The sequence below is a fragment of the Pectinophora gossypiella genome, chromosome 15 (assembly GCF_024362695.1).
Source record: "Pectinophora gossypiella chromosome 15, ilPecGoss1.1, whole genome shotgun sequence".
Lineage (NCBI taxonomy): Eukaryota > Metazoa > Arthropoda > Insecta > Lepidoptera > Gelechiidae > Pectinophora > Pectinophora gossypiella.
This window is the reverse complement of record NC_065418.1, coordinates 10,071,221-10,090,414: the sequence shown is the minus strand read 5'-3', so window position 1 is coordinate 10,090,414 and position 19,194 is coordinate 10,071,221. Positions and strand designations below refer to the sequence as shown.

The 19,194-nt window shown below is 36.2% G+C and overlaps 1 protein-coding gene and 1 non-coding gene across 10 annotated transcripts in view; both read right to left on the bottom strand.

Moving 5' to 3' along the window:
• LOC126373273 (uncharacterized protein CG43867) overlaps nucleotides 1-19,194 on the bottom strand; it is a 284,764-nt gene that overhangs the window by 140,091 nt on the left and 125,479 nt on the right. The gene's annotated exons all lie outside the window — the stretch shown is intronic.
• On the bottom strand, nucleotides 17,772-17,843 carry Trnam-cau (transfer RNA methionine (anticodon CAU)). The gene has a single exon. It is a non-coding gene; the product is annotated as a tRNA-Met (tRNA).

Sequence of the window (19,194 nt, the reverse complement as noted above, 5' to 3'; positions counted from 1 at the left end):
AACCCTTTCACGCTTAAACCGCTGAACCGATTTAGATGTGGCGTGAATATAGTTAGGGGCTTAGCGAAGAACGTAGGATAGCTAGTTTTTATCCCGGAAATCGGATAATTAAGTAAGATACCTAACCGAAGTCGGGGACGGAAATCTAGTGTTAATACAGGTACATCGTATCGAACGCAAAACAAAAATATGAAGTGAGACTGTTTGAAATACCATTATAATAGCCAAAAATCTACCATCAAAAAACCTCTTACGTCGGTGTAAGAGAAAGTGACATGAGGTGTGGGTACTTAGTTCATCTTGCGATGGATGTCTCTGCCTATCCCAATTAGGGTATAGTTGTGAGCTTATGTTATGTTTAGCAGTAGGTATTAATTAAATAGGTATACAAACAAACTGAAAGTCGTAATCAGTGGGACCATTTTCAGTTGAAATGCATATCACTATATCTAGATAAACATCGCCTAATCATATTAAAAATATTACAAGACTGTTAAGTTTTTCAAGTGTATAAGTGTATGTGTGTTTCAATAAAAACTCATACACGTGTCTACTCTTAGCTTATATCCAACTCAAAAGGCGAAAAAGCCCAAGTCTAATACCTAAGACATATTCGCATACCCGTCGACGAAGACTCGACGTCTGAACAGGCATTCTGTGTGTGAAAAATTACTTCGCAATTGGGACGGTCGGGCTTAGCCGCCGGGTAATCACTCTAACATCGCGACAAAAGGAGAATAATAATTAAAATCTTCCACACGAAGCCAGAGACGCCTTAGTGTTGGGAAAAGTAGTCAAATTAAACGTGTAGGTGATTCAATTATGAGCGAGGCAAGTCTGGGAGGAGGCGAGAGAAGAATTGAGAGATTTGTCTACAATAATGATTGTTTTTTTTTTTTTATTTTTATGCGATTTTTTATGGAAAAGTAAAATTAATCTTAATCTCAATAGGCATGCCAAGAAAATTTTAAAATGTCAATTGACTAATTTAATGACATCAGTAGCTCCAATTCACATTCGAGAGCGTATTATCGAGTCAACTCATTTTCCCGAACTGTCTCATTACACGGCCGCTTCATTACGTCCCTATCATACCTACCTATATTATATTACGAAGTAAGAGGTAGAGTAGTGCTCTCCAGCGCAGAAAGTTCAGTTCTTGCTAACATTAATTGCAAGGAACGAAGTTCTCCTTGCAATAGGGTGCTACTTATTTATTGTTGTGCTCTGGAGACGATTTCAAACTTGTTTATTCTTTGTAAAGTACTTGTTTTACTCCAGATCTCGTTCGCATACAGAAAAACTTATACAGTCTTGCAATATTTTTTTATGGTGATTAGGCGATAATGTCTTAATACCTACGAAACATAACATAAGCCCACTAATACATTCCTAATTGGTCCGGTACACACCTCGAACTTCTAATTAATAAATGTTACTACAGCACTAGTGAATACCTTAATGATACTGATGTTACTATTTGAAAAGCTTTCTTCACTCTTTTAAACTTCTATTTTGTTGTGCCTGAAAGGGTCTATGATGTGAAACTCATATGTAACTTACAAACTTGTACTTGTACACCATCATAGTATGCAAATAAAGAATATTGAATAGATGAACTGTAAACTTAGTACCTTGTTACACCAAGGTTTTTCTACAACACACAATAAGAGTAAAATCCAACTATGACTTTCATATGTTTTAAAACAAAAACAAATCGATGAAAACTCTCCGTTAGACGCTCAAAGAGATATTTTTCATTGAACTCATCGATCACTTGCTAAGGGCAAACTTTCAACGATAAATAAAATGCAAAATTGCTTGAACAGCTCTTCAATAACCCGTTGTACCGAGCTGAAGGAGATTTTTTCAACATTTAATTATTTTAGTCTGCGAAGTCTAGGGAAATTATAAAGAGGAATAACTAATGGAGAGATAGGAAGTTTAGTACTCTACGATACTTAGTTGCTTTTCCCTTTGTAGCGTTTGTGTTTAAAGAAAGTTTGTGGAAGGCAAAATATTCATTTGCCCAAGACTTTGCGGTAGTCTGTGAAGTCTATTAAGCTATCTTTTCTTTTTATAAAGCGTAATTTGTAGTTTTCTTTGATATTACATGTTTTACTGTACTTGTATAAGTATACAGGAGGTAGGTACTCGCGCTCACTAATTATCACTAAGGAGTGAATGTTTTACGAGGTTTATGTACAAAACATAAATAAATTAAACAGCCTATACATATACATCCTATCGCACTATCGGAAACAGGCCTTCCCTCGTCAATCGGAGGAGATTTTTTTTTGCGTTACTTATTGTACCTAGATTTGTCTCAGATGGCATTTAACAACTTGGCTGGGCAAATGGGGAGTGCTGAGGGCTCTAACCCGGTAAAGAAGCATACACATCTATGTTGCAGCAAATTAAAAAAACAAAAAGTACATGAAACTGAATCCTAACACGTCAACACAATGACTACTGAATTCACTCTCTTTTCAATATCGAAACACAAACGCGGGATGAAAATTAAATGGCCCTAAGGGACATTTCAATCATTTTTTTCAGGGCTGTTATTTGGAAACGAAACAAAAGCCAACCACCACAAAGGTTCCCTCGCAATTATCGTAATAAAAGGACGTTCCGAACCGAACTGAACCAAACTGAATTTTGCCGAAAAACAGCTGAAGGAAGCCATCAAACAAAAGACGACCCGATCTCTTTGACTTTGGTTGGCATGACGATAATACATTCATTGAAGTCTCAGTCTAAAATCGTGGGACGTCACCAATTTTATTGATAGCATCGAAATTGAAATGAGTTTTAAAAAGTCAGCGAGTTTCATAATAATGTAGTAGGCGCTGTAGTAGGTGGGCATTCATCGCTTTTATAATGAAATTCATTGATTTATTGAACATTTTTATAACTTTTAAGGAAGCAAGAGAAGTGTATTTGGATCGAAGAAAATTGAATTCCAGTCTCTGCTTACCTCGGTGGGTAATAGGCGGGAGTATGTAAGCAAGTGACGAAGAAGTCTAACAAATAAGTAGATTTCCCATAGCTTTATAGGATTTGTGTCTGAATTACGCAATATTTTATACGAAGATAAAGAATTCGTAGTATAGATGGATACATGTTAGTGTGACAAAAAAAAATTGATCTAAATTATCTCTGCGCACAATCTTATCCTTGTAGAAAGCGTGACAATGTCTAGCAGTTGTTATCAGCGACCTCCAGCGCCTACGCAGCCAGACTTCCTGTCTCGCACAGACCTCACTCGTGTGGGTCTAGACTGAGGAACCTCTAAGATTAGAGCCGTGGCAGCTCAGTTAGTAGAACGCGAGCCTCTCAATTTGAGGTCGCAGGTTCGAATCCAACACAGGCCCAAACCAATGGCTGTCGAATTTGTTTTCGAATTCATGTTTGGATCATAAATGATTATCACGTGCTCAGCGGTGAAGGAAAACAACGTGAGGTAACCCATATTCTCGAGAAATGTATTTTCGGAGGTATGAGACCTAACCTGTACTGGGCTGGTTTTTGCTTCGCGAGTTCGAAGGTCAGACAGGCAGTCGCTTCTATAAAAACCGGACCTGTCAAATCTTCAGGTTAAGTAAGCGGACCCTGTGAAAAACGGGATAATGCTAGGGAGATGATGTTATATGGAACAGAAAAATTGGAAATGATGATGATCATCATTAGAGCTTACCTTTATTATGACATGAGGATGTTACGTAGTACTTAAACGTAAAATACAAATATTCAACTATTACGGTATATTTCACCACTTTCTATAGACCTATGTCACACAAACATACATAATCAGCCTATACACGTCCCACTGCTGGGCACAGGCCTCCCCTCAATCAACCGGAGGGGGTATGGAGCATACTCCACCACGCTGCTCCACTGCGGGTTGGTGGAGGTGTTTTTACGGCTAATAGCCGGGACCAACGGCTTAACGTGTCCTCCGAAGCACGAAATCATCTTACTTTTTCGGACAATCAGGTGATTCAAGCCTGAAAAGTCCTTATCAAACAAAGAACAGTCTCACAAAGTGATTTCGACAATGTCCCCATCGGGAATCGAACCCGGACCTCCAGATAAAAAAAAAAAAAAAAAAAAAAATATTCATCATCTTCTACAAAACTATGTAGTATACAATTATATAAGTTTTTTGAGCGTTATAAACAAGGTTTTTCCTACCTCCTAAACTAGGTCAACCTGTATTTTAGGAGGCAGAATTCATCCATTCAGATCGTGAGCCTAACGCTCTAACCACTAGACCACGGAGGCTGTTTCAAAATATATAAATGCCACTGAGTGTCAGTTGGAATTAGAACTTAAATGAGGACATGACCTAAAGATCTGTGGAATGAGGCCAAAAACTCTACAAAAAACACTCCTAATTTATTTTAAGTTAGTTTTTTACTTAGTTTGTTATACTTTATACTTATACTTAATACTTATTCTCAAAATTATTAACAAGTACTATAATAATAGAGTCCCAAGTCAATTGTTCAATGATTCTTAATGGCCATAAATATTCATTAACCTTTCTTACTTAATCCTCCTCAAGCAATTATGAACTCAGTCAAAAGCCAGTCTTGTTTTATGTATTCAGAGATTATTAATATTAAATGTACTGTTATGAGTCGCCATGTTGCTACCTACAACGGGATACTTAAAATGTAATATTTAAATATTATGAAAATATACCCAGTAAATTCAGCTTCTGCCGCCATTGCTTTCCACATAATGTTTTGTCACAACGTGAAAAACAAACAATAAAAACAAACAACAACATAACAATAACCACGTACTATAAAAACACTAACACTACCAAGGTTACAACCGCACAACAGTGTCGCGAAAATTCGCGAAGGAAATAAAAATTTTTAATAACGTAAACACTGAAATCTCAGACATAAAGGGCACGGGCATTCTCACATTCAGCCGAGGTCGCCTATCGCGACTTCAAAAAAACACGCCACATTAATTAGAGGGCCGCATTTGGGGACTTTTTTTGTGAAAAAGCGAAATGCGAAAAATTGTCGCGAGAAATGGGAAGAGCGGCCGTAACGCGTCTACGCCGTGCGAGGCCGCGGCAAAGACTGCCCGTTACTATAGCACCCGCCGGCTACGCCGTAGCTGCTACGATGTAGCGTATGGATATTATGATTTGAGTTGCGACCGTGCGAATTCACGTTTGAGTCCCGACACTTGGTTTAGCATAACGTTCATATAATCGAGAATCGAGTCTTACAATGTACAACTTACCATCATAATTGTCGCTCATTCATTTTAGTCGTACAATACACTAATTATAAAGGAAAGTATTGAATTTAACAATTACAATTCTGTACGACTAGAAACGAAAAAGTAAGTTTAAAATCTGAGAGACGAAAATAATGGTGACACGTCTAGTAAACAATGAACCATAATATTTTTGCACATATGTACAGTACAGAAACAAACTCACGCCTATTTCCTACCGGGGAAAGCAGAGTTTACGGTATGAAATTCCATTTGATTCGATCCTGACATACTTCTGTGCTTCCAATAAGAATAATATACTTTTCAAGTATTTTTTTTTCCTATAATAGTTTAAATTAAATGTAGGCCTGTGCCCAGCCGGCCGGTATATAGACTGTTTATGTTATGTATGTAATAAATCACATTGGGAATGGACTTATATATCCGCAATAACAGGAATAATCCTTCCCATGCCCGGGATGATAAGCAGGTGAACGATTCTTTTTTTACTGACTCCCTGTATCGTGTAGTCTATTATTTACACCGCACAATAGCTCTCAATTCCAAGCCAATCTATGATCCGGGCTTCCCATTAAGTCATGCCCACCTAGGCATACATATGCGTGTACACTCTGCCTTTATGCCTGTGACATACCAAGCAAAACCGCACCACAGTGCTTCTTGCGGTCATTCGGTCTAGACGCGATTTAATCCACAGCCAAACAGCCGCATAAATACTGGTTTATAACGTGCCATACCGCACATAAGTGAGGCCAATATTATACATGGATAAACTTATCCACATTCGAAACACCCACACTCCTTTACTTACCTAACTTCATCATCAATTTAATAGCCACGCTCTTGGTTTTTTGGGAAAAGAGACAAATACTGAGAATTATTGAGGACAGAAGAGGCAAGATGATTGGACACCTAATAAGACACGACGAATTTATTAAAAACATCATAGAAGGTAAGCTAGAAGGAAAAAGAGGAAGGGGAAGACTTACCTAACTCAACTAAGTTAAAAAGGAATGTGGATGTTTCGAGTGGTCATACTTTCGCTTCTTCCACGCTCATCAAAATGTCCATACTTAATCGTATATCTCTTCGAAGAGAAAAATAAAATAGTTAATAAAATATTCTTCTTCTTCTATCGTGTGGATTGAGAGGTACATTACCAACCTAATCAACCCTGGTGTCAGAGTTATTATTGAGCCGCCAAAGACCCCTGACATGGCTCATGTAACGACTACTTACTTACATCATTAAGTAGTAACCGAGACCAACGGCTTAACGTGCCTTCCGAAGCACGGATCATCTTACTTTTTGGACAATCAGGTGATCAGCCTGTAATGTCCTAACCAAACTAGGGATCACAAAGTGATTTTTGTGATATATCCCCACCGGGATTCGAACCCGGGACCTCCGGATCGTGAGCCCAACGCTCAACCACTGGACCACGCAGGTCGTCATATATATATATATATATATATATATATAGGAGGTCGTCAATAGTTCATATTATGCTCGCCGATTTAAAGTGAAACTAGATTAATATTCTCCCGAATCATACGCGATGTCAATTTTGAACTGACTCACATAAGGTCTAAATGTTTGTTGTTAATTTGTGAAAATCTGATGATGTCATCAATACAATCAGGGGCGTGATGTAACTGGATATTATTATCTGAATTTTTCAAATTAACAAACTAAAATTCGTCTTTCTCTTCCACTCGGCCACTTTCCACTTTCCAATCGGCGTTCCCCAAAAACACGATAGATGGCGTTGTTAAGTTTTTTTTTTTCGTTTAATCTTTAGATTTCATAGATAACAGACAAAAAGCGTCTTTTATCTTTGTTTTGGGTATAAATGATGACCCTTTTTATTACAACAACAATTACAACTTACACCCATTATTATTCTGATCAAAGTAAAGAGAAACAATATAATGTACCGGGTGAGAGCCTTCAGCCCATTTGTCCAGCCAAGTAGTTAATGCCATCTGCGGCAAATCTACAATAAGTCATGTCAAAAAAGAATCTATACATAATGTGATCCAAATATCAAGCAACAATTAGTTTTATATATGCTTCTGCCATTACATTACATATTTGAATAATTATGTACCCCAGCAATGAAAAAATAGGTAATTATCACGTTAAAAGTGAATAATGCCATCTATCGTGTGTTTGGGGAATGTCGATTGGAAAGTCCTTCATTGCAAACACAGTCTTATGTTTGATTGACCACCATCTCGCCTGATGGTAGCTGACGATGCGGCCTCGCGTGGTTCACGCTTAAATAAATTTAAATTTTACGGTTAATATGACTGTAATATCTAAGTATTATCAAACAACTCTTAAGCCGAACAAAAGACTAATCAGTTCCCCCGGTTTTCCTCATGGAAGTCTATTACGCGGCCAATTATCCTTCATGCCACGGTATTACCAATATCGGGGCTTATTCTATTATTTATTATTTTTTATTGCTCTAAGACAGGGCTGTTCAAATTGACGTTCGAAGACTGTTGGAGTTAATCTTGGAAATGCATTTTGAAATACTATAGAAATAGTGATCTTGAACTTTTTGATCAGATGGTCAAAAAGTCAGAAAAAATTCAAAAATATTAATTTTTCAAAATTGGTTTACAAAGTTAGCGCTTTTTGAACGTCAAAAAATTAAATTACATATTATGTTACTAGCTATAAAACTACTACCACATCGGAACCTGTAACGCTGAGGGAAAGACGTGGCCAGAAAACCTCCCAGCACAGGGCCCTAGTCCTACTGTTTCATGTTTTCCTTACTTTTCTTTTTTTTTTATATAGACTAAAATACAATGGTATTCCAATTAACAGTCGGTGGAAGGAAAGTAGTCAGTCAGTCAGTTTGAGACCTGAACAAGGAAAAAACACGTTTGAAATGTATAATAATAGCCAAGTTTGCATACGCAATACGTCACCTTATGCCAACCCTATACATTTTTATCACTGTCACTGTCGATTGTCATAATCATTTGCAACTTGGCTAAGGCCCCCACGTTCTTAATAGGCCACTTTTCAACTGATCAAATCAGTTACTTATACTAGACGCAAAACACGAAATTATTATGGAATTTGTATAAAAAAGCACACTGTGACATCAAAGAAAAAAGGGATAAAAAGTCGGATTTGTTATTACGTTTTTCTTGCTTAAAAAATAAGTTAAATAGAAAAAAGAAAATGTTTTTGGCTAGTTTTAAATCTGTCTTTATTTAGTAATCAGAATTTCATAATTTATCTTGAACATGACCCGAGGTTCCCGCCCAACTGGGCATCCTCAGGTCTGTTGTCTTAAATTTTGTACCAGGTGAGAGCCTTCAGCGCTCCCCATTTGTCCGGCCAAGTACGTAAGTGACCAAGTCAGGTAAAAAACCCCATATTTTTGAATTTGAATGCCTTGAAGAAGCCCAGATTGTATTTACTAGATTCTCAACCTCCACGACATTATTTATGGATAAGCGTTTTTTTTTTAACCCAGGTCCAGCAGACATAAATCTATGCGTGGCGGGTGTCAAATCAAAATCTAAGACCATCTGCTCCAATCCTCCGGTCCAATGCTCAGATGTAGTGACAAATTGGGCCTGCATTAATCATGAGGCCTTAATAAGGCGCCGATACTGCTGCCGGCCCCTTAACTATGCATTAACCGGGCAGAGAGAGACGGATTCAGGTAGCTTTGAGGCCCCTGGTTATTTAAGTTATGGACTTTTGATACTGTGGTGAGGGCTAAGTCAGGAAAATATTGAAAAGAATTATCGATTACCAAGGTATGGGCATGTAATGAGGAGAGATGAAAGAGGTATGAATGTGGATGGATATAAAATTATATACTTTATTGCACTTAAGATATAGAGAAATATAGGGGTATGGGGCGACCCAAGAAAGCGTGGATGAATTGTGGATGTGGGTGTGAAAGGTGTGAGTTCTGAGATTACGACTTCTTCTATCGTGTGGGTTGTGAGGTGGATTACCAACCTCATCAACCCTGGTGTCAGGGTTACTATTAAGCCGCCAAAGGCCCCTGACATGGCATTACGACTAACAGTAATGAATGGAAGAGGAATGCATGTTGTGCTGACCCCACCTAGAGTGGGATAAGGGCAGGAGAATGATGAATTTTATCGATTAAGACAGTAGTCGCTGTAACGCAATCAGTGAAATGCCGCGTTCCCGGGAATGATGAAAATGTAATGAAATGTTCCCTGTTGTAATAACTCTTTAATAGTAAAGACACTGGCTGCTTTTCTTTTATCAAATTGTTCTTTTTTTTTACTCATTTAGGCAGATAGGAGTAATGTATCTTTTTTGGGGTTATGTAAGTATACGTTTTTACAATAAAATACCAGATAATATTTTAAATTTGCCAGAAAATAAATTTAAAGCTCATGTGAAGCTTACTTTACGTAAAAAAGCTTATTATAAGATTAATGACTACCTAAATGATAAAAATGTCTGGTATTGAATGTGTTCCTCTAGTTATTAAATAACTTGTAATGTATATCCTCATTGGTTTTTAAAAGATGTGTTGCTGTTGCAGTTTCTTTTTTTTTTTTTTTTTATTTATTTATCATAGATACAATTTCATGCTACATTTTAAATAGTTAACATCGGAAAACCCTAAAAGGGTTTGTCCCGACATTAATCCCACATATTATTATACTAGTACATCTTATACTAAAGATAAGTACACTCAAATTGCGACACCCAACGAAGTTGCTTGCGCAGCATAGACTGCTTGTTTTTACAAACACATGTTTATAGCGATATACCAAAGCGGCAATGTACACCGCAACGAACTATACCTCCGCTGGATATCACAATATCTTTACAAACATGGTAGGCAAGTACAAGTTGATCACATACGTAGTAGTGGTGGCGGCTCTTGTCATTTCTTCTCCTCAGCCATAACACCTTGCGAAATGACGTAAATTCAAAAATGTTACATTGACCTTCAACAAGTTTATCCATGATAATTAAGTTGAATAAATGATTCTGATTTTTTTTTTTGATTTTGTAAAAAGAGCTTTATTAACTAAGAAAGCTAAAGAACCTTCTTTTTGCGTAAGAAGGCACAAAAGTTATGTTAAAAGTTACATAACGGATCTGATTCAACCTGCGGAGCTGGGCGGCCTACTTCTGGTTGTACGCAACCCTACGTTGTACGCAACTCTGTTTGTTCGTGGTTGGTATGGCCGTACGCAACCCTTTAAGGATTACGGTTGTTGGTTTATGTATCTATGTAATTAAAAATAGTATGGCCCCTTTCACTTGCTGAGTCCGTACCTGTGGAGTTTGAACTCTTAACTATGCATTAACTGGGTATGAGGTAATGGAACAGATTTTAGGTTCAAAATTCATTAACGATTGAAAGGGTTGATGGAGAGGGAGTTTTTGAAGTATTGGTTCCTCGTCACTGTTTGTACTTATCAATTACTTGTCAATTAAAATGTTTAGGCTGAGTAATCGCTGTTTGGATTTAGTGTTGTGTGTTATTGTTGAGTTTTAAACCGAATTATTGTTTACTAGATTTGTCCCATATAAAATTTCACTCCCACTTTGGGGGCTGCGGGCAGATTTCCAAAAAAAAATTATGCCATTTTTGTTACTCACAAATAGACTGCATACCAATTTTTAGCTTTGTACCTTGAAAATTGCAAAATGCCCCATACAAACTTCCACCCCCATTTTAGAGAAGTGGGAAGTTGTATAGAGGTAGAGACAAAAATAAACCTATGTCACTCTCCATCCCATCAACTATCTCCATTTAAAAAAAAGACACGTCAATTCGTGGCTCCCTTTTGCGGTGAAAGACGGACAAACAAACATACGCTTTCCCATTTATAATATTAGTATAGATTTGTCAGGTTTAAGATCATCATTATGAACACTAATAATGAAGGGAAATAGTCTCATCTTACCCCGGTGCGAAATATGAGTGAGTTTATGAATGTATCTAAAGAAAATTCATCTGGTTGAGTTGGTAGACAAAATTGTTATTTTGGGCTTCTCCTTTTATGTCATATTACTTATTTCCAAAGTGCTAATATTATGTGTGAGATTGGAATTGGATTGGATCTGGAGGTTCCTAGTTCTAATCCCGGTGGGGCATATTACAAGAAAACACTTTTCAATCGTTAAGCAGTATGTTCCGGCCATTGGTTTCTTAAAGGACCTTTTTTGGCTCAATAGTAACCCAATCACTAGGGTTGATGAGGTCAGTCATTGATCTCACACTAGTGTGGGTAGTAGAGAAAAAGTTATCCACTTTAAGACTTCAAAAGTAAGTGTGATTTCAAATTATCTTCTCGTAACTCATGGCATAAAATAAGAAATAATACTACTTAGAACGGCAACTCCCCGCTCCCCACCTGCATCTGAGCTAGGTTTGCTTCGTACCCCTCGAACATAGTTTAGACTTGCATCGTATGATGTCAGACGTCACACACACAGATGCGCGTGTACGATAACGTCAATGTGTAGTGTCTGTGTAAAACGAGGTTGTTTGTATGTAGTGTCCGGGGTGTGCTTATGGCTAAGCCAATATTAGTAATTCTGTCAAGGAACCAAACACATGTGCGTGTTACAAGCCTAACTAATAATAGATACAATAGTTCGCACTACATCTATTTATTAAACTTTTACGACAAGAAGATTGAAATGTCGCTCTGTTTGATTTAGCCGCTGTTACCAACGTGTTTGTTTAGTGTTACTAGGTCAACTGACTCAACCAACTGTCGCCCACTACGTTATTATCCAATGAAACCTTAATCTTAATTTCTTCATCTCTATCCCAATTATCTTTGAGTTCAAAGTCTTTTGACATTAAGTTGATACGCTTGATTCTAAAAAGTCTTATTTGAAAATCACCTCAAACAAAAACAAATCTACAACTATTCAAAAACTAAGTTCAAATTCCTCTAACACAGCCGAATACGGATTACCACGAACAATACTCCTCTAAATGTAATCCTAACAGTGGGATCTAAGGCTTAAGTTGCCTTGTAAGCAGCTTATGAATGAATGGTTGCGTACCTGCGCCCACGCTGCCCGGTAGGTAATGGTTGAAGGTCTCGAGTAAATCACACGTTTCGTACGACAGATAAAATTGCATGTCCACTAGTAAGAACTAGTTAGGTAACCGTAATATTATGTCCAATATGGTCATCGAATATGGTCATAATGTTAAAGAAGTTAGATACATACATACACAAACTCACGCCTATTTCCCTCCGGGGTAAGCAAAGACTATGGAATTCCATTTGCTTCGATGCTGACATACTTCTCTTGCTCCCTACACATTCATCAATCGTTTCATACACGCACGCCGGTTCAGAGTAGATTTTACTGAACCTGACCTAAGGACATCTCCAATTTGGTCAATGTAAGTCCTTCTAGGTTTTGCTCTGCCAGCTCTACCACCAACCTTCGCTTTTAGTTATATAATCAATGATGAAGCTCAGTGTCGGTACTCTAACTACTCCGATTGCGATATAGTCGTTATCATACTTACTGCTTGTTAAAAAAAAAATCATAAGTTCATAATTAAAATACATTTTGTACATAAAATGATTAGATAACCTTCTATTATAATTTATCTTGTCAATCAAAATTCACATTCTTATTATCATAGACGAACGAAACCTTAACAATTAAAACTAATAGAGGGTTTTATTATTGCCTTACAATAAACAATCCACGTTTCACGTTTACAATTATTTACTCACATTTCAACTCTAATAAACCAAATTATTAAATTCAACTGTGGAAATGAAAATACAACAGAACAATAACCAAATTGAAAGAAAGAAAGAAAGAAAGAAAGAAACATTTATTATTTTCGGACATCACAGACACAGACAGACAGGTACATTACATTTAACACAGGAAAGAAACCACACGGAAATCAAAGTACACAGACAAAAAAAAACATTAAAAAAAAATAAAAGTACCAAAACAAAAAGAAAAACAAACCAAATTCATAAAAATAATAATAATAAAACAAAGCATTCTAAATGTAACGCACTGACGGCCCGATCATCTGCGGTGGAGTCCGGAATAAAAGGACCTCGCTCAGCATAAGTCGCGGCGTGAGCCACGACGCTGGTATTCTGCGGGCCCTGCCGAGTGAGGCCACGGACATCGCGGTATATATATGTACATAGATACATACTACTTAAACTTACTTACTTACTTACATATAAAAAAAATTGCACCCCTTTTAACAAGTAAACCTATATTACCAGAGGTAACATGATAGACAAACCGGTTACTACCACAGTCTGCGCCGCTGTTGCGGTTTTCTGCACTTTATCAATTAAATTTAATGAATATCGTTATTTCACTACACCACCAGCACTGTTCGAAACGAAAACCCATTGTTCCCAATCAAAAACAACCCCTATTGCCACGGGGATAAGAATCAGAATGTAGTCACTGTGTGAATGTCCTGTTTACTCCGGTTGGACAGTTCCCAAGTGCTTTTTTTCCAGTCGTTCGCAATTAGGCTGAAAAGTATCGGAACATCTGTTGCTGAATGTAGATAGGTTACATCGTAATGTGAAAAAGAATATTCTAGGCTTCGAAGTCAAGTTCAAAGCAGATCAAAATTCTTTCAAGTTGCACGCGCTCACAGAATTTTCAGTTGTATTATCGATTTGTAATCACTATTACAGAACAGATACGATCGACTTTTGTTTTTTAATATGAAGAATTCCGACGATGACGTCATCAGAAGAATTCGGAGCGTAATGTTACTGGGATGGAATTTTTGAAATTAACAAAAAAATAATCGACCTTCTCTGTTCTGTGACAGTGATTAGGTTACGTTTAAGTTTCCATATAAAACAAAAAATTGAGAATCAGAATTTTGATTTTAGATTATCATTTAATACCTATAGGTAGGTTATATACCTGCGTATATCGTTTAGGATATAAGTGCTTAGGTGCGCAATTAAAACGTTTCATAACATAATATTCTTTCACTTAGGTACAGTCATGAGCAATATCATGTACCCACTTTAGAACCCACTATCATATTTGACATTTAATGAGGCTTACGGTTTAAATTGTCAAAAAAGTTAAAGTGACATGGTTGCAAAGTGTATACCATATTAGTACTCGTGACCGTACAAATTCATCAGCTTCTTCTACAGTAACAGCAACTTCCCAAATATATTCAAATAAAAATAAACTTATTCATCATTTATAATCAAATATTCTAATAAAACACTTTTATTATTCATCAAAACCACAAAAAATCTTTTATTGTATCTCGTAAAAAAGACATACGAATATTTAAACCACTATATTATAGGCGTTAAAATACAACTGACTTCATGCCAGTAGATAAGTACCTACATAAAACGAGTGTGTTGGCTATTTGTACGATCTGCACATCTGGTCAGTTTCTGACGTACAATAATTAGTTATTAAATAATAGAATTTGAATATAAAATAATATTAATATTGAAAATAAAACAAATTACTACCTGCTACTAATTATTTTCCTGTACCCAAAGGTTGCCTGGAAGAAATTGCTGCATGAGCAATAAGGCCGCCTGTTGTGCTTTTCTGTATATGTTGTCCTTATCTCTGTATTTTGTGTCCATTGTGCTCAATAAAGTATTTTATCTATCTATCTATCTATCTACTTACATTGTAAATTAAAATTTTAAAATAGAAAAATATCATTAACGTACACATTACACTAATTGAAATAATTCATTTTTCGAATAGAAGTTGTAAGATTTAATAGTAAGAAATAATTTTTAATGATTTTTATTTGAAAATTTAAATTGAAAAAAAAAGACTCGATTCGAAAAATAATCGAGATTTCGAGATTGGAAAGAATCGACGAATTTCGCAGACAGGTTTCGGTGGTGTAATGGGTAACATTATCGTTCCGGCTTGACAAGGGCTGCGGGTTCAAGTCTCGTCCGAGTCAGAAAATTTTTCGATTTAAATTTTCTCTTTGTGAATATAGAAACATACTTATATATTGATAAATCTAAGGTACCTATGCATAGCTTTTGTCCAAAAAGAAATTCCTAATCAAACATTCTATAGCTAACAATAAAACTTAAGATATAGGTATAAATGGAGTACAATCCACGTATAAAATAGTTACAATAGATCTAACTGACTCACATATCCGCGGTACAAATCGCTAGGCCGCGACATATTGCAGGAATGTTCTCGATAGCCCAGATAGCTATCCGGACACATCCCATCATCGTTATAGATAAATCATGCCCTAAAAGTTTTGCTACGGTGACAGATTTGCAATTTTGTGAAATAGGAAATGTGGCCAATATTTCTTGGAATAAAGTAGGTAAAGACTTGAGATTTTTTTATGAAGAATCTATTATAGTAACGGGCAGACCTTTGTTCACACATGAGACAATATTAAATTGAATAATTAATTAAGGTAGACAAAGGCCCTGATTCCTGCAGACACATCCTAATTTTATCTTAAGGTATACCTGTAATGTTCTTATCCGCCAAAAAGGAAAGGGAGGGATGATTTTTACTGTTAAGTACTTTTAAAATTAATGAATAGCCCGGGCGAATCAAATAGGTATCTCGCTGGTATGCGTTTGGCGTGTGCTGTGAACTTAATTCTGTAGGGTTATTAGCCAATGTAAATTTAAGGAGGGTTGTTCTTAATTTGTGCTTAAAATTGACGTGTGTTCCATAAATCATTCTATTCATTACCCGTCCCTTTCCTTTTCCTAATATGCTTACCATCGTGTACGATAAGGTCCAAAAGTCCAATCAGTTTCTTGCAAACTAATAAATTAACTGGTTGCACACCGTAAACAAGCGCGCGACTCTTTCTCACCTCGACATACGTCACCCATCACTCTCTCACAATACTGCACAGAAAGAGACAGACGATCTTTGTCGCGGCGAGAAAGAGTCGCGTGCTTACGGTGCTAGGCCCGCTGGTTACATGTCATTTTTGTAATAGATTAAAAACACCTACAAAAACATAAATTTTATAATTATGACAACTAATGGTTCATAATTTCACCACTATTTACAAATACAGTGAAACTTGGTTAAGTGGGACCTGGATAAGTGAGAAACCTCCATAACTGGAACTCATGCTGAGGTCCCAACACTTTGGCACTGAATTACCTCTGTTAGTGGGACGAGGTAAGCCTCTATATCTGGGATTCGTTCTTTCGATTTACCATCATAGTTACCTCTATAACTGAGACAGCGAGTAAAATTTTATATGCATAAACCTCTGTAACTGAGATAACATTGTTTGTTTACTCATTCTTATTCTACCCACAAATTCCACACGTAATTCCAAGTACGTAAGTACAAATTTTGAGCTTCAATTACCTTCATTTTTAGTTTCGCTTCACTATCATACAGATGTTTATTTGGAAAATACATAACACGTTATTTAATTTAATGATCGCACCTGTATAACTGAAATAACCTGTATTCTCACCTCTATTAATGGAACCCTCTGTAAATGAGACAGATATTTATTTATACCTGTATATCTGAGACACTGGGTAAGTGGAATACCTCTATAAGTGAAACGACATTGCAGGTCCTTTGATGTCTCACTTAACCAGGTTTCACTGTAATTTACTGGGCTCAGTGACTACAGTTTTGCTCTTTGATTGTACATTATGTGTAAGTAAATATACAGAATAAATAGATAGGTACACTTTAAGATTGAGTAAGACCCTCGTCTAAGCATGTTTACACCTTTCATGTCTTGCAATCCCCATGTCAAATGGTTGCTAGGCAACGGCACGCCTAGCATTTTCTAACTCCACCAAGATTTTACCATACAAATCCACCCTTTGTTTAGAATTAGTATAAGTATATCCATCCATTTCGGGAAACTTTTCCTACTGTTAAGATTGTGTAATTGTTATTTATACCTACTGAAGATTTAAAAAAGTGTTAAAAATCATTTTACAAAGTTTCTTCAAATCTGATAATAAAACAGACATAACGTAAGTTACTCCTGACGATATAGTAATAGCAATGACGAAAGTATGTTACAAGAATCGTTGCTAATATATTAATATAGGCGTTTACGGTAGATAATAATCTAATAATGTTAATTACGTATATAGTTAAATAAATAAACTACATGAATGACAGTTATTGTAAATTATTCTCTAACCAAGAGGTTAGTCCTCGCATTTCGTGCAATATTTTAAACCTGGCGACTCTAATGGGGTATTTCCCCAAGAGCTATTAAGCTGTTACCTGCTTCATTAGCTGAAGACAAGCTAAAATATCGTGATGAACTTTTAATTGTTTTACTTCCCCGTCTGGTCTAGGAATACATTAAGTGTCTTTCATTCTTCATTACAGAATTAGTTTAAAAAATCTTAATATATTTTTAATTATTAGGTGTTCACACTAATATAAAATTATACCCGATAAAAATATAATTATAAAAAAACATAAAAAAATAAACCTCAAAAAGATAGTTTCACAACTAGCAGAGCGTAGTTTCGATCTACGGACCTCTGGGTTATGGGCCCAGCACGCTTCCACTGCGCCACTCTGCTCTTGTCGGTGAGAGCGAAATTGTCGATCAGTAGCCGTTAGCATGACTAACACAGCGCATGCGCGTGACGTCATGGCCTAGTAATGATAGCACGTGTTGAATCTATGTTTAGTTACTTAACTCTTTTGAAGACGACAAACGAATTTCAACAGTTTTTCTAGACGTGTGTAGTGCTTTTTTAATTACCAGTAAAGGCATAGAATCTTTTCGCGTTTACGCGGGGTAAAATACTTGTATGTAATACGTTATAGAGTTTATTATTATTATTATTTATTTATTAATGGATCACTTACAGCTATGCACATTATAATTTTTTTTTTTTACTTTATGACGATAGTAGACAATAATATATTTACCTATTAAAGATATCATTATGATGATTATCAAACTCACGTAGCTAACTAATTTACATGAATAAATAAATATAAAATAAACATATAGTACTTTATTACAGTATAACTTAAAAAAAAATGCTTCCATGCTATTTACCCATTTTTTTTACTTCTCTTTATTAATGTAGGTAAGTATTATCAAATAGATTATTGTACCTAAAGACTGACGTTGATAGCTAAAGAATGGGAGATTCTAAAATGAAACTAAAAATTGTAGCTCCCTTGCAAATAAGTAATAATTTTCCGGCTGTGAAGTGCATACTCCATACCTACCCCTTGGTAGGTAATAATTTACTTATTGATTCGGAACTAATTATAGCCAAGTAGGTAGGTAGGTTAGACAGAATACTGCGGGTCGGAAGGCAAGAGGGAAACCACTGCCTTATTTTTTCCATTAAAAAGGATTATGGAGAATGCTACACCGACAAGAGTGTGACTCTTAAGATATGATGATGATGAAGTAGGTAGGTACTATACAGGCTGTTAGTGGCATCGTAACGAAAACTTTGAGGAATGATTCACCATGATTCTGAGTTGATATCATGTGAATTTTCCATCGCAAAAGTATGGAACTAAAAAAAAAAACACAGAAAATTTCATGAATTTTCCGACATGAAATTCCACTTGATATCAACTCAGAATCATGGTCTGAATCATTCCCTTCAGTATACGATGTCACTAACACCCATATGTACTTGTATGGTAATCTGTATGTATTTGTCCAGGGTGTAAGTGATCTCGAAACGACTACTGAGAGGGATGATTCAGCTCATTATTCTGAATTAATGTCAAGTGGAATTTTTGATGGAAAAGTATAGAATTGAAAAAAATTAAGAAAACTAAAAAAAATCGTTAATTTTGCGACTGAAAATTCCACTTGATATTAACTCAGAAACACGGTCTGAATCATCCCCCTCAGTATTCGTTACGATGTCACTAACACCCTATATGCGATGCCTA